We start from the raw sequence: 12,106 nt of genomic DNA, 5'->3' as shown, positions 1-12,106 counted from the left end.
AATGTGGATATAATTAATGGTGATCATAATACTTCATGTGGAAGGATAAGAAAGCTAGAGTTGAAGGGGGGAGGGAGTTATACGTAATGCAAATGATCAATGATCCTGGCATTTTCTGGATCCTAGACTTACTGTAGCATGATATGATTTATGTTACCTTGTTGAACTGGATTTTATTTCCTCAAATGCAATGCATAATGGTACTCTTGAATAGGATTCCAAATTCACTAGGGATATGATAAAATATATGGTGATCATAATGCTTCATGTGGAAGGAGAAGAAAGCTGGAGTTGAGTGGATTATACAAAAGGTAGATGGATCAATGGTCTTAGCATTCATTGAATTATAAATATGATTCAGGGTGCCTTACTGGACTAGGTTTTGTTTCCTCAAATGGGATGGATAATATTCTCCTTTAAATGTATTTAAAACACATTCGGGATATGATTATTGGTGATCTGTTAATGTGAAAGAAAGGAGAACAAAAACTAGGGAGATCGGTGAGCAGGTTTTACGCCATGCTTGGTGAGAGCAGAAACTTCGAGAAAAAAACCCAATGTTCTGTCTATCAGAAAAATGATAAAATTGGTTTATTACATACATGGGCTTCACTATTTATAGTGACCCGGAAAGAATACAAAAAATGAATGGGCTAACTCTTAATCTGTACATTTGGGCCCAAACTATAAATACAGAATTACAAAGAGTAAAAATACTAGGCCCAAAGTCTATTAGCCAGCATCTAATTGTCCAATTCTAACAGCCCCCCTCAAGTTGGAGGGTGACAAAACTCCCAACTTGCGAGTGTGTAAGTGATGAGCAGGACCAGGTAGAGCCTTTGTAAGGAGATCAGCAGCTTGGGAGGCACTAGGAGTGTGAACCAGAGAAATCAGCCCATCTCCAAGTTTGGCACGCACAAAATGACAATCCAGTTCTATATGCTTTGTCCTCTCATGAAAGACAGGATTTTTTGCAATGTGAAGGGCAGCTTGGCTATCACAAAATACAGGTACAGGAGAGGAAAGTGGTACACCAAAATCAGACAATAACCTAGAGAGCTAAGTAACTTCAGCCACTGCTTTACTCATGGCTCTGTACTCAGCCTCTGCTGAGAAAAGGGAAACCACAGGTTGCTTCTTGGATTTCCAACCCACCAAGCTACCTCCAAGGAAGATACAGAACCCAGTGACTGATCTCCTACTGTCAAGGCAAGAGGCCCAATCACTATCACAGAATACCTGTAAGGACATAGCAGGATCATTGTTGAAAAAAATCCCAGAATCAGCTGAACCTTTGAGGTATCTGAGAAGATGAAGAGCAGCCTTCATATGTGGTATGCAAGGCTGATGCATAAATTGGCTCAAATGTTGGACTGCAAAACTGAGGTCAGGCCTTGTATGGGTCAGAAAATTCAGTTTACCTATGAGACTTCTATACTCTTCAGGTTTAGGCAAAAGTGCACCTTCCTTGGCCTTCAATTTCGCATTCAATTCAAGAGGACATGTAACAGGAGTACATTCAAGAGAGTGAAACTCATCTAAAAGGTCATGAATAAATTTCTTTTGATGCAACAGAACACCAGAAGAAGTATAGAGAACTTCAATACCAAGAAAATAGTTAAGGAGACCCAAATCCTTGATCTCGAACTGATCATGAAGAAAGCTCTTTAGGGCAGAAATTTCTGACAAATCAGTACCAGTTAGGATAATGTCATCTACATAAACAACCAATATAACCAAAGAGTCCCCAGATCCCTTAGTGAAAACAGAATAGTCATTGAGGGAATGCATATACCTTCTGGAGGAGAGAGCTTGAGACAACTTAGCATACCATTGTCTGGAAGCTTGCCTCAATCCATAAAGGGATTTCTGGAGCTTGCAGACCAAAGAAGTAGAAGAAGTGGAAGCAGGAACAGATAGTCCAGGAGGAAGTTTCATAAAAACCTCTTCATCAAGATCACCATGCAAGAAGGCATTATTGACATCAAGTTGGAACAAAGACCATTGTTGCTTGATAGCTACAACAATTAAAGTCTTAATAGTGGACATTTTTACAACAGGAGAGAATATTTCATGAAAGTCAACCCCTTCTACTTGAGTGTCACCCCTGACCACCAACCTAGCTTTGTACCTCTCTATACAACCATCAGCCTTATATTTCACTTTATAAACCCATTTACACCCAATAGGCTTCTTGCCATGTGGCAGCTCCACAATTTCCCAAGTCCCATTGGCGTCCAAAGCCTCAAATTCCTTCCTCATGGCATCCTGCCACTCAGGAATAGTGGCTGCCTGGGAGTATGAATTTGGCTCTGGGATATGCAACTGACCAATGTAGGGGATGGAGTTGGAGCAGGAGAACTGACAAACATAGCTATTGAGGTAACTAGGGGGGTTATGTGGCCTAGAGGACCTTCTTAGAGTAGGTAATGTAGAAGAAGAGAGAGGGATGGAATGATCAATAGGAGAAGGATCAGGAGGGGAAGAAGTATGGGAAACAAGAGGTGAAGAACTGAGAGAAGAAGTGGGGCTAGAAGCAGGATGTAGAATAGGAGATGAAGGATCAATAGATGGGGAAGAAGGAGGTGGAGTAGAAGATAAAGTAGGAGGATGAGGCACAAAACGTTCAATATTCTTCAAATGGTTGCAGTTAGAAGATAGTCACCCCAGAATCTAATAGAAAGATGAGATTGAAACAACATGGCCCTAGCAGTCTCAAGCAAATGTCTGTGCTTCCTTTCCACCACTCCATTCTGTTGAGGAGTGTGTGGACAGGAAGTCTGATGTTGAATTCCTTTTTCAGAGAAGAAAGTAGAACCTGAAGCAGTAGAGCCCAATTCTAAGGCATTATCACTTCTGACAGCCTGAACCTTAGTATGAAATTGAGTTTCAACCATGGCAATGAAAGCCTTGAGTAAATCAAAAGCATTACTCTTGGCTCCCATAAGATGGGTCCAAGTGGCCCTTGAGAAATCATCAACAATTGTCAAGAAGTATTTGGAAGCATTATAGGTGGGTGTGTGATAAGGTCCCCAAGTGTCTATGTGAATTAATTGGAATGGGTGAGTGGATTGTATATTACTATCAGGGAAAGGCAGTCTTGTTTGCCTGGCTAATGGACAAACAGGACAGCTAAAGGATAGTTTAAGAGGAAATTTACAATTTAATGCAGATATAGTTTTCAGCTTGGAGAAAGGAATGTGCCCAAGTCTGTAATGCCAAACAACTTCAGCTTTATTCATATTATCAACAGCTGATATGGTATTTACAGGTGAGCAATCATCAATTACACTAGCATGAATAGAAGAATTAGAAACTGAAACATTAGAAAGAGCAGAATGATTAGAAGAAAAGAGATCTGGATTAGGAGCAATGATAGATTGGAACAACTTGTAGAGACCATTGTCCAGCTTACCAAGTACCACTGGCTTCTTCACTGAAGGGCCCTGTAAAGTACAAGCAGCCTTGGTAAACTGTACCATGTCATCAATATGAGAAAGTAATTTGTGGACAGAAATGAGATTATACTGAAAACTAGGAACATAAAGTACATTGTGCAATATTAAATTAGGCAATAGAGCCAATGACCCAATATTGGTAACTTTGACTTTATAACCATTTGGAAGAGAGACAAGGTATGGAACAGGTAAGGTTTGGACATTAAAGAGTAAACTTTTTGTGGAAGTCATATGGTCAGAAGCCTCAGAGTCTATTATCCATACTATACCATCTACTTTAGTCAACATACATGCACCATAAGACACACCAGGGGGAAGTAACTCACCAGCAAAATTGGCTGACCCCATTAGGCTTGAGGTAGATGGAGAAGGAGACAAGTGTGACTGTTGAAGAAACATCATTAATTGAGAGTACCGATTCTTGGTAAGTCCAGGAATAGCAGACATGTCTTCAGACTGTGCAAGAGTACCATGCTCAGTAGGGGTGTCACCAGTCCCAGAATCAGGTTGGCTGGTGAGCTCAACATGTGCAGCAGTTTTTCTAATATTAGGAGTTTTGGTGAACTTGAAATTCGAAGGATAACCATGGAGTTTGTAGCATTTTTCTATAGTATGTCCAGGTTTCTTACAGTACTTGCAGGTGATACTTGGTTTAGATGACTCAAAATTCACTCTAGAAGGGTAACTCTGCCTTGACACTCCAACATTAAAAGAAGCAGAAGTAGAAGGAAACTGAGTTGCAGTAGACACATTCCTCTGTTTCTCATCAGACAACAGAATGCTATACACAGCTCCAACTGAGGGAAATGGTTTCATCATGAGAATATTGCTTCTAGTTTGGACATACGTATTATTTAAACCCATTAAGAACTGATAAGCCCCCTATTCCTCATCTTCAGCAGACTTAGCCCCACAAGAACACACCCTAGTTCGACCAACAGATATGGAAGCTATTTCATCCCATAACTGTTTGATTTTGTTGAAATATGAGGCTATGTCAACAGATCCCTGGGAAATGTGTGCTAACTCTTTCTTAAGTTCAAACACTCTAACACCATCAGCTTTACCATATCTCTCTTCTAACTCATTCCAAATTTGCATAGCAAACTCTGAATACTCCACACTGCGAGATATTTCTTCAGACAAGGAGTTTACTAACCAGGAAATGACAAGGTCATTACACCTTTGCCATTGTCTGGCAAGAGGTGAAGTAGGTGAAGGTTTCTGGGAATTTCCATTTATAAAATCTATTTTGTTTCTAATTGAGAGTGCAACAAGAATGTTGCGCCTCCAACTGCCATATCTTGTTCCATCAAACGGAGTGGAGACCAACGAGGTCCCCAAAACATCTGATGGGTGCACATAGAGAGGATGACATGGATGAGTATAATCATCCTCATGGAAAACAGTGCGAGAAGTAGCAGAGTTGAAGAAGAATCAGGGGTTCCGTTGGTCATGTTGTCAGATTGACAATCAAATCAAATCTATAGAAAAAACCTAGATCATGCAAGAGGAAATGCAAAGAAATAGTGAAGTACGAACTTGATGTTACCAATATCTTTCGCAACCGGAAAGAGCTACGACCTTCAACCAGGAAAACACTCCAATATCAACCGCCATCATAGAATCCGATATAAGCAAAACCCTAATTTCAGTCGAAGTCCTTGAAATCCTCTGAAAATGAGATTCACTGCTTCTATGCACTGGAGAAGATGATTGAACACAATTTTGGAGAAAAAATTGAGCGAAAAACAGCACCAAACCACGAATCTTCAAAAGGATCGAAAAAACGAACAAGTGTGTATAAAACCAACTGTAGAAAATGAGCGTAAGATCAATCGAATCCTCAGCACGAGATTAAGACGGATCTCGGCTCTGATAGCATGTTAATGTGAAATAAAGGAGAACAAAAACTAGGGAGATCGATGAGCAGGTTTTACGCCATGCTTGGTGAGAGCAGAAGCTTCGAGAAAAAAACGTAATGTTCTGTCTATCAGAAAAATGATAAAATTGGTTTATTACATACATGGGCTTCACTATTTATAGTGACCCGGAAAGAATACAAAAAATGAATGGGCTAACTCTTAATCTGTAAATTTGGGCCCAAACTATAAATACAGAATTACAAAGAGTAAAAATACTAGGCCCAAAGTCTATTAGCCAGCATCTAATTGTCCAATTCTAACATGATCATAATGCTTCATATGGGAGGAGAAGAAAACTTGAATTTGGGGGATTATAAGGAAGGCGGATGGATCAATGTCTTGGCATTCTTTGAATCATAAACTTACTATAGCAATACTATGAATCGGGCTACCCTGTAGGACTAGATTTTATTTTCTCAAATGGGATGGATAATGTTCTCATCTAATAGGATTGCATTTTTATTATGGATATGACTAATGATGATCATAATGCTTCACATAAAAGGAGAAGAAAGCTGGAATTGGGGGGACTATAAGGTCCGAACATTCTTTGAATCCTAGATTTTGCTATAGCAATAATATGACTCAGACTGCATTGTAGGATTAGATTGTATTTCCTCAAATGAAATGAATAATGTTCTTATTAAATAAGATTCCAAATTCAATATGGATATGATTAATAGAGATCATAATGCTTAATATGAAATGATAAGAAATCTGGAGTTGGGGGAGTCATAAAGAAAACAGATAGATCAATGGTCCTAGCAGTCTCTGAATCCTAGATTTATTGTTGAAATAATATGATTCAGGCTGTCTTGTAGGAATGGATATCATTTTTTTCAAATGAGATGGATAATATTCTTTTTGAAATAGATTCCAAACTCATTGTGGATATAACTATTGGTGACTTTAGTGCTTCATGTGGAAGAAGAAGAAATTTGAAGTTGGGGGGATTATACAGAAGGCCAATGGATCAACGGTCCTGACATTCATTCAATGTTCTCCTTGAATAAGATTATAAATTCAAGGTGGATATGATTAATCGTGATCATATTGCTTCACGTGGAAAGAGAAAAAGCCAGAGTTGTGGTAATTATACATACAGAAGACAGATAGATCATTCAAATTCAGTACGGATACTATCAATGGTGGTCATAATGCTTCATCTGTAAGGAGAATAAAGTTGTAGTTTAGGGTCCTTATAAGGAAGACTGATGGATCAATGGTCTTGGCATTCTCTATATCCAAGATTTACTGCAGCAGTGATATAATGCAAGTTGTCTTGTTAGACTAGATTTTATTTCCTCAAATAGGACAGATAATGTTCTTGAAATAGATTCCAAACTGATTGAGGATATTATTATTAGTGATCATAATGCATCATGTGGAAGGTGAAGAAGACTGGAATTGGAGGGATCACAAGAAAGATAGATGGATCAGTGGTCCTTGCATTCTTTGAATCCTAAATATACTATAGTTAAAAAAATGTTTCAAGCTATCTTGTTGGAATAGATTTTATTTCCTCAAAACAAGATGGCTAATATAATATTCTCCTTGTGTCACACCTCCTTTTTTACCACCCGAGGGGGATATAAGGGAGTTTTTCCAATTTAAGTGACATAATTCGAAATGAGATTATTTTATTTATTTTTAGAGTCGCCACTTGGGATAATTTATTATGGTATTCCAAGTCACCGGTCTATTTTAAATCCCAAATCGAGGAAATTTTCGACTTTATTTGAAAGTCTGCGAACCAGAAATTCTAGATAAGGAATTCTGCTAACCCGGAAGAAGGTGTTAGGCATTCTCGGGTTTCGTGGTTTGAGCACGATCGCTTAAACTATTAAAATTGGCCTAGTTATCTGATTTACTCCATGCTTTAAACCTATTGTGCAATTTTTAACTTTTAAATTGCTTTTAACCATTTATGGAATTATTCTGGAACAAGTTATGATTGTCGTACACTTGTTTGTTTGATACACATTGTGAATTGTGTCACGGGAACCGTACCCACGATCTACAACATGTTTAATTTATTAAAGTTATTAGAAGTTGTGGCCGGGTCACATAAATGTACCCCCGGATTTGGAAATTAGGTATCACAACTACGTCACGGGAACCGTACCCGTAGCTATGATGATTTATTACAAACGCACCTAAAGCAAACTACGAATGTTCAAACTATTTTCTACACTAGTTACAATATTAATGTGAGGGCCATGGGTTATGAATTTCATTTATGGATGGCACACCTCAATTTATTTCAAAGGGTTGTATTTTTACTAAAGCAAACTAAGAAGGTTTATATTTAAAACTATATTTGATGTTCCAATATGAAAGTTATTAATTATACAGATTCGGGATATATGTGTTGGAAGTTAATCAATTTTTGATAAGGGGTTTGGGCCAGCATTAGCCCATTGATTATTTAGTCAAGGATCAATCAGCATTGGAGCTGCATTGGGCTCAGAATTTGGCCCAGAAGTAAAGAACTCAGGGGCCCTTGCCCAGTCCGAGTTTTAACCAGGTCTGGCCCTCATTGGGCTTATATTAGGCGGGCCCAGTTACGACTATTTACTGGCTGGGCCTATCTACTTTAACATTTTAGGCAGAAACTTACATAATATACATGTTTTTTGCCAAAGAATATAAATCAATTCACTTTAAATAAAGGAGAATCAGAGTACAATTCCAGTTTTGAGAGTGTAATACGCATGATTTGCAAGACATAAAAAAAAAGAATGTGTTTATACTGTTATTCACAAGGGTAATTCATAACTAAGAGTCAAACTGTTGGGCTTAACACCCAGGCCCATTCGCCTGGGCACAGACTTGCTCAGGTGATTCCCATATTGGGCCTTGTTGCAATTCTGGTCCAACTTTGTGTTACATTCAAACAGTTCTGCGATAATAGGCTATGCTTATTACAAAGAAATCATACTGCTATGAACCTAAACAAATAATCAAACATAATCAAATTTGAAATTAAAATATTCCAACAGTCCATTTACTACTGACAGTCCATAAATTTACAATATGCTCCTTAATACAACTATGTGTCAAAGAAAAATTTAAGGTAAAGAGTAACTTTCTTCCCAACTTTGAGTCTTTCAGCTATTACAAAATCCTTCGAACCAGCTTCAACTTGCAAGAAATAAGCTATAGAGCTGTTTCTTGCAGGCTAGTATTTAATTCCAGCTCTGAGGTTTCTTACTGCCCAATAGACTTTTGTTTCAGCTTAGACTTTCATGGATCTGACCATGTTAAAGGTTAGATTCACAAAAATGGCTTCAAATACACGGACCTACTATATTATCAAACCAAACTCAAATAACCGATGCAAGAATGAGTAGAAAAAAGCAATGTGATTCATGGATCTGACCATGTTAAAGGTCAGACTCACAAACCAACAAGGCTTCAAACACATGGACATACTATACTTCCCAACAAATGCAACAAAAAAAAAGTATACCAGCTGAAATAAATAAATAGTCAGTGCTGTTTTCAACATACAAACAAGAAGACATATTCCTATGGTATAAGAAAGCTAGATGAACAAAGAGTCACATATTTCAAAGAAAAGCTTCAATGTTGTTGCATTTAGGTGAATAAATCATAACAGGAAGCATAAACACACATCATTGACAGAAAACAACTTGTATTCATCTTTAGCCTCAGATTTACAAACACTTAAGCATAGGATAAGATGTGTACCTAGTGGCTTAAAATTTGATTCCAAAGTGCTAAGTTAAAAACAAGTAGTTCAGCAGCCCAAGAAAACAACAGTATATGTCAACCACAGCTTCAGTATCAGCTCATAACTTGACTCCAAAAACCCAGAACTCAACAAGAATTCCTCCCAAATTTGTAAAAAAAAAAAAAGAAGGAAAAATAGGAAAGTTGGGACTAGATTTCCGTTTCAGAGAATTTTTCAGGTTTGTATGCTGATGAGTGTCTATCTGTGAGTGCAGTTTTCTTTTCTTTTTATAGAGCGTATATCCTAAATGGTATCGAAGGAATATTCTACCCTAAATTCCTTAGATAGTACAGCATATTGACAGAGGATAAAATGTCCAGCTGTCTATTTTCAGCATCTTTTAAAACCAATTTGGATAGTTGGTACACTTCTAGAACTTTCTTCTCTTAGATATTTATTTTCTTAAGTTCTGAAATCCCCCCTAATTTTCTTTTTAGTTTAATTGAGCCCCTACAAGTTCCTAGTGAGTTACAAAGCAAGGCAAACAAAAACAAGATCAGAAGGGATCAAAAATCCAAATCAAAATGCCAAAACAGAAGCATGATGATGCAATTGAAACCTAAAACACAGCTAATTAGTAAACGAAAAATGCTTATCTAGTTAACCCTAAATAAAAACTGAATTTAAACAAACATTGGTGGCAGAAATAGTAACAAACAAAGAAACAAATATGGTAATGCAATGAAACCTAATAATTAACCTAATTAATCTAAACTTTGGTGTAATTAAACAAGATATGCGATTAAACTAATTAAAAATTCAGCATGCTTGAACAATTCTAACAATAAACTAAAAATGAACTCAAATACTGATTAACTTAATGAACTTAACTAAACATAAAATACATGTAAAATCAAAGCAAGAAAAGAAGAAAAAGACCAAGAATCAGGAGATATACCTAACAAATCTGCCAACTCAGAAAAGTTTTTCCGAAATAAAATCAAAAGTACGTTAATCAATCGTTCTGGTTGAGAACGATCAATTAACGTATGTTTTAATCTCAATCGAGTCTTGAAACTTGAAGAAGAACAGAAGGAACATCGGCACACATGAGCAATCTAGGTTTTTTTTCTGGAATTTGAAGAAATCAAAAGAGGAATTTAGGAGCAATGGTGGTGATGGAAGGCTGTGGGTTACTTGGTATGGTTTTCGGAGTTTTTTCAGGTTTTTTAGGGTTTGAGATCGAAGTCTTAGATCTGAGATTAAAGAAGATGGGCGGGGATTTTGGGGAAATTGATAGTGGGAGAATGTAAAGGGGAAGCTGGGGATCATTTGGTATAGGTTTGGGGTGGTTTGGAGCGTCGCCGCCGCCGTGAGGCAATTTTCGGTCGGCGGCGGACGGTGGGGACTTGAGAGATGATAGAGATAAGAGATGGGGAGGGGGGAGTGAGGACCGATCTCTAGGGTTTGGGGGTCCAAGGGGTGGCCGGGTTTTTGAAGGATTGGGCTGGGTTTACACGGATTGGGTATTAAAAATTGGCCCAATTTCAAAAATAAAAACCCCCCTTTTCAATTCCTTTTCTTATTTCCTTTTTCTTTTGTTTGTGTTTTTTTTCTTTTCTTTAATTAAAATCCTAAATTAAATCTTAAATTAATCTAATTTGTAAAATTAAGCTAATTATCAAATAATAATATTTATAAAAATGATTTGATCCTAAATTATAAAAGAGTAAATTACTAATCTAAAATTAAAAGCTAAAATATAAAAATGAGCCAATTTTTGTGATTTTCATTTTAATAAAGCAATTAATTAAATAATTAATCCTAAAATAGGAACACAAAGTCTAATATGCAATGCATGGTATTTTTGATATTTTTGGGGGATATTTCATACTTTTATAAAAATTAAACGTGCGCAAAAATGCAAGCAATTAATAAAATCCTACAAAAATCCTATAAAATGGCAAAAAATTAGGAAAAATCTGTTTCTTTGATTTTATAGGAGTATTTTGAATAGGGCAAAAATCACATGCTCACAGCTGCCTCTCTTTGCTCGGAAACATGAAGGGTTTTCGGGCAAAGATAAAATGAGCAAGGACGAGCAATTTTTGCCCGTTTGAAACCCCATGGGAAGCATTTTTTTTTTGGAAAAAGTCTGACCGAACCTTGCTTCGGAGGTTGCCTACATATCCTTGGCTATAAAGGAATCAGGTCAGTGTAGTTCTGGAAGTTTTGGTAGCTGGGACTACCGAGAAACTGCGATTCCACTGCTATTGCTGCTGTTTCTACTTGCTGAGGTCCTTATTACACCAAAATGAAAAATTAAAAGCTAAACTAACTAGGCCTATCAACTACGAGTTACAAGATTCCTATCTATAAACCTTCTAAAGCTTGATCTTGAGTCTTGGCTGGTTCTTTCTGCAGACTCTGATCTGAATCTTGATGCTCGTTAGCTGCAACCGCTGGTTCATTCTTCTTCAGCCTTACGGATCAAGGCGAGACATGCAAAGCTTGTGACTTCAATCATATCTTGTGTAATCCGCATCTTTTCTCCGCTTCTACACTTAGATTTCACTTCTTTTCTTGTTTTTCTTTTCTTTTATTTGGATTGAGACTTCTTCTTTGGTCATCTCAAACCTTGTGCCTTATGGTAAAAACCTGTTCAGGCACCAAAACAAACAAACGAATGAAATTTTTCTGCCCCAGTTTTCACTAGAAAAATTTTCTGAGTTATTGTAACAAAATCTAAACTATTTCTTTATTGAAAGCAATAACATCAGGATTGTGTATTCTTGAGAAAAAGAGATTAGGGAGTGGAGACCCTATATCTAAAATGAAATCAAATGGGAATCGGAGGCCCTAAGTTGGGAAGATTACCAGGTTATGCTGGAAAAGTCACCGGGTTATGCCGGAAAGATCCTTGGGTTATGCCGGGGAAGGTCATCGAGTTATGCCGGAAAGGTCCACGGGTTATGCCAGAAAGGTCCTCGGGTTATGCCGGAAAGGTCCTTGGGTTGAGCCGAGGG

Source organism: Nicotiana attenuata, chromosome 2 (genome assembly GCF_001879085.1).
Source record: "Nicotiana attenuata strain UT chromosome 2, NIATTr2, whole genome shotgun sequence".
In the NCBI taxonomy this organism is placed as follows: Eukaryota; Viridiplantae; Streptophyta; class Magnoliopsida; order Solanales; family Solanaceae; genus Nicotiana; species Nicotiana attenuata.
The sequence above is the reverse complement of the archived record's forward strand: the minus strand, read 5'-3'. Positions refer to the sequence as shown.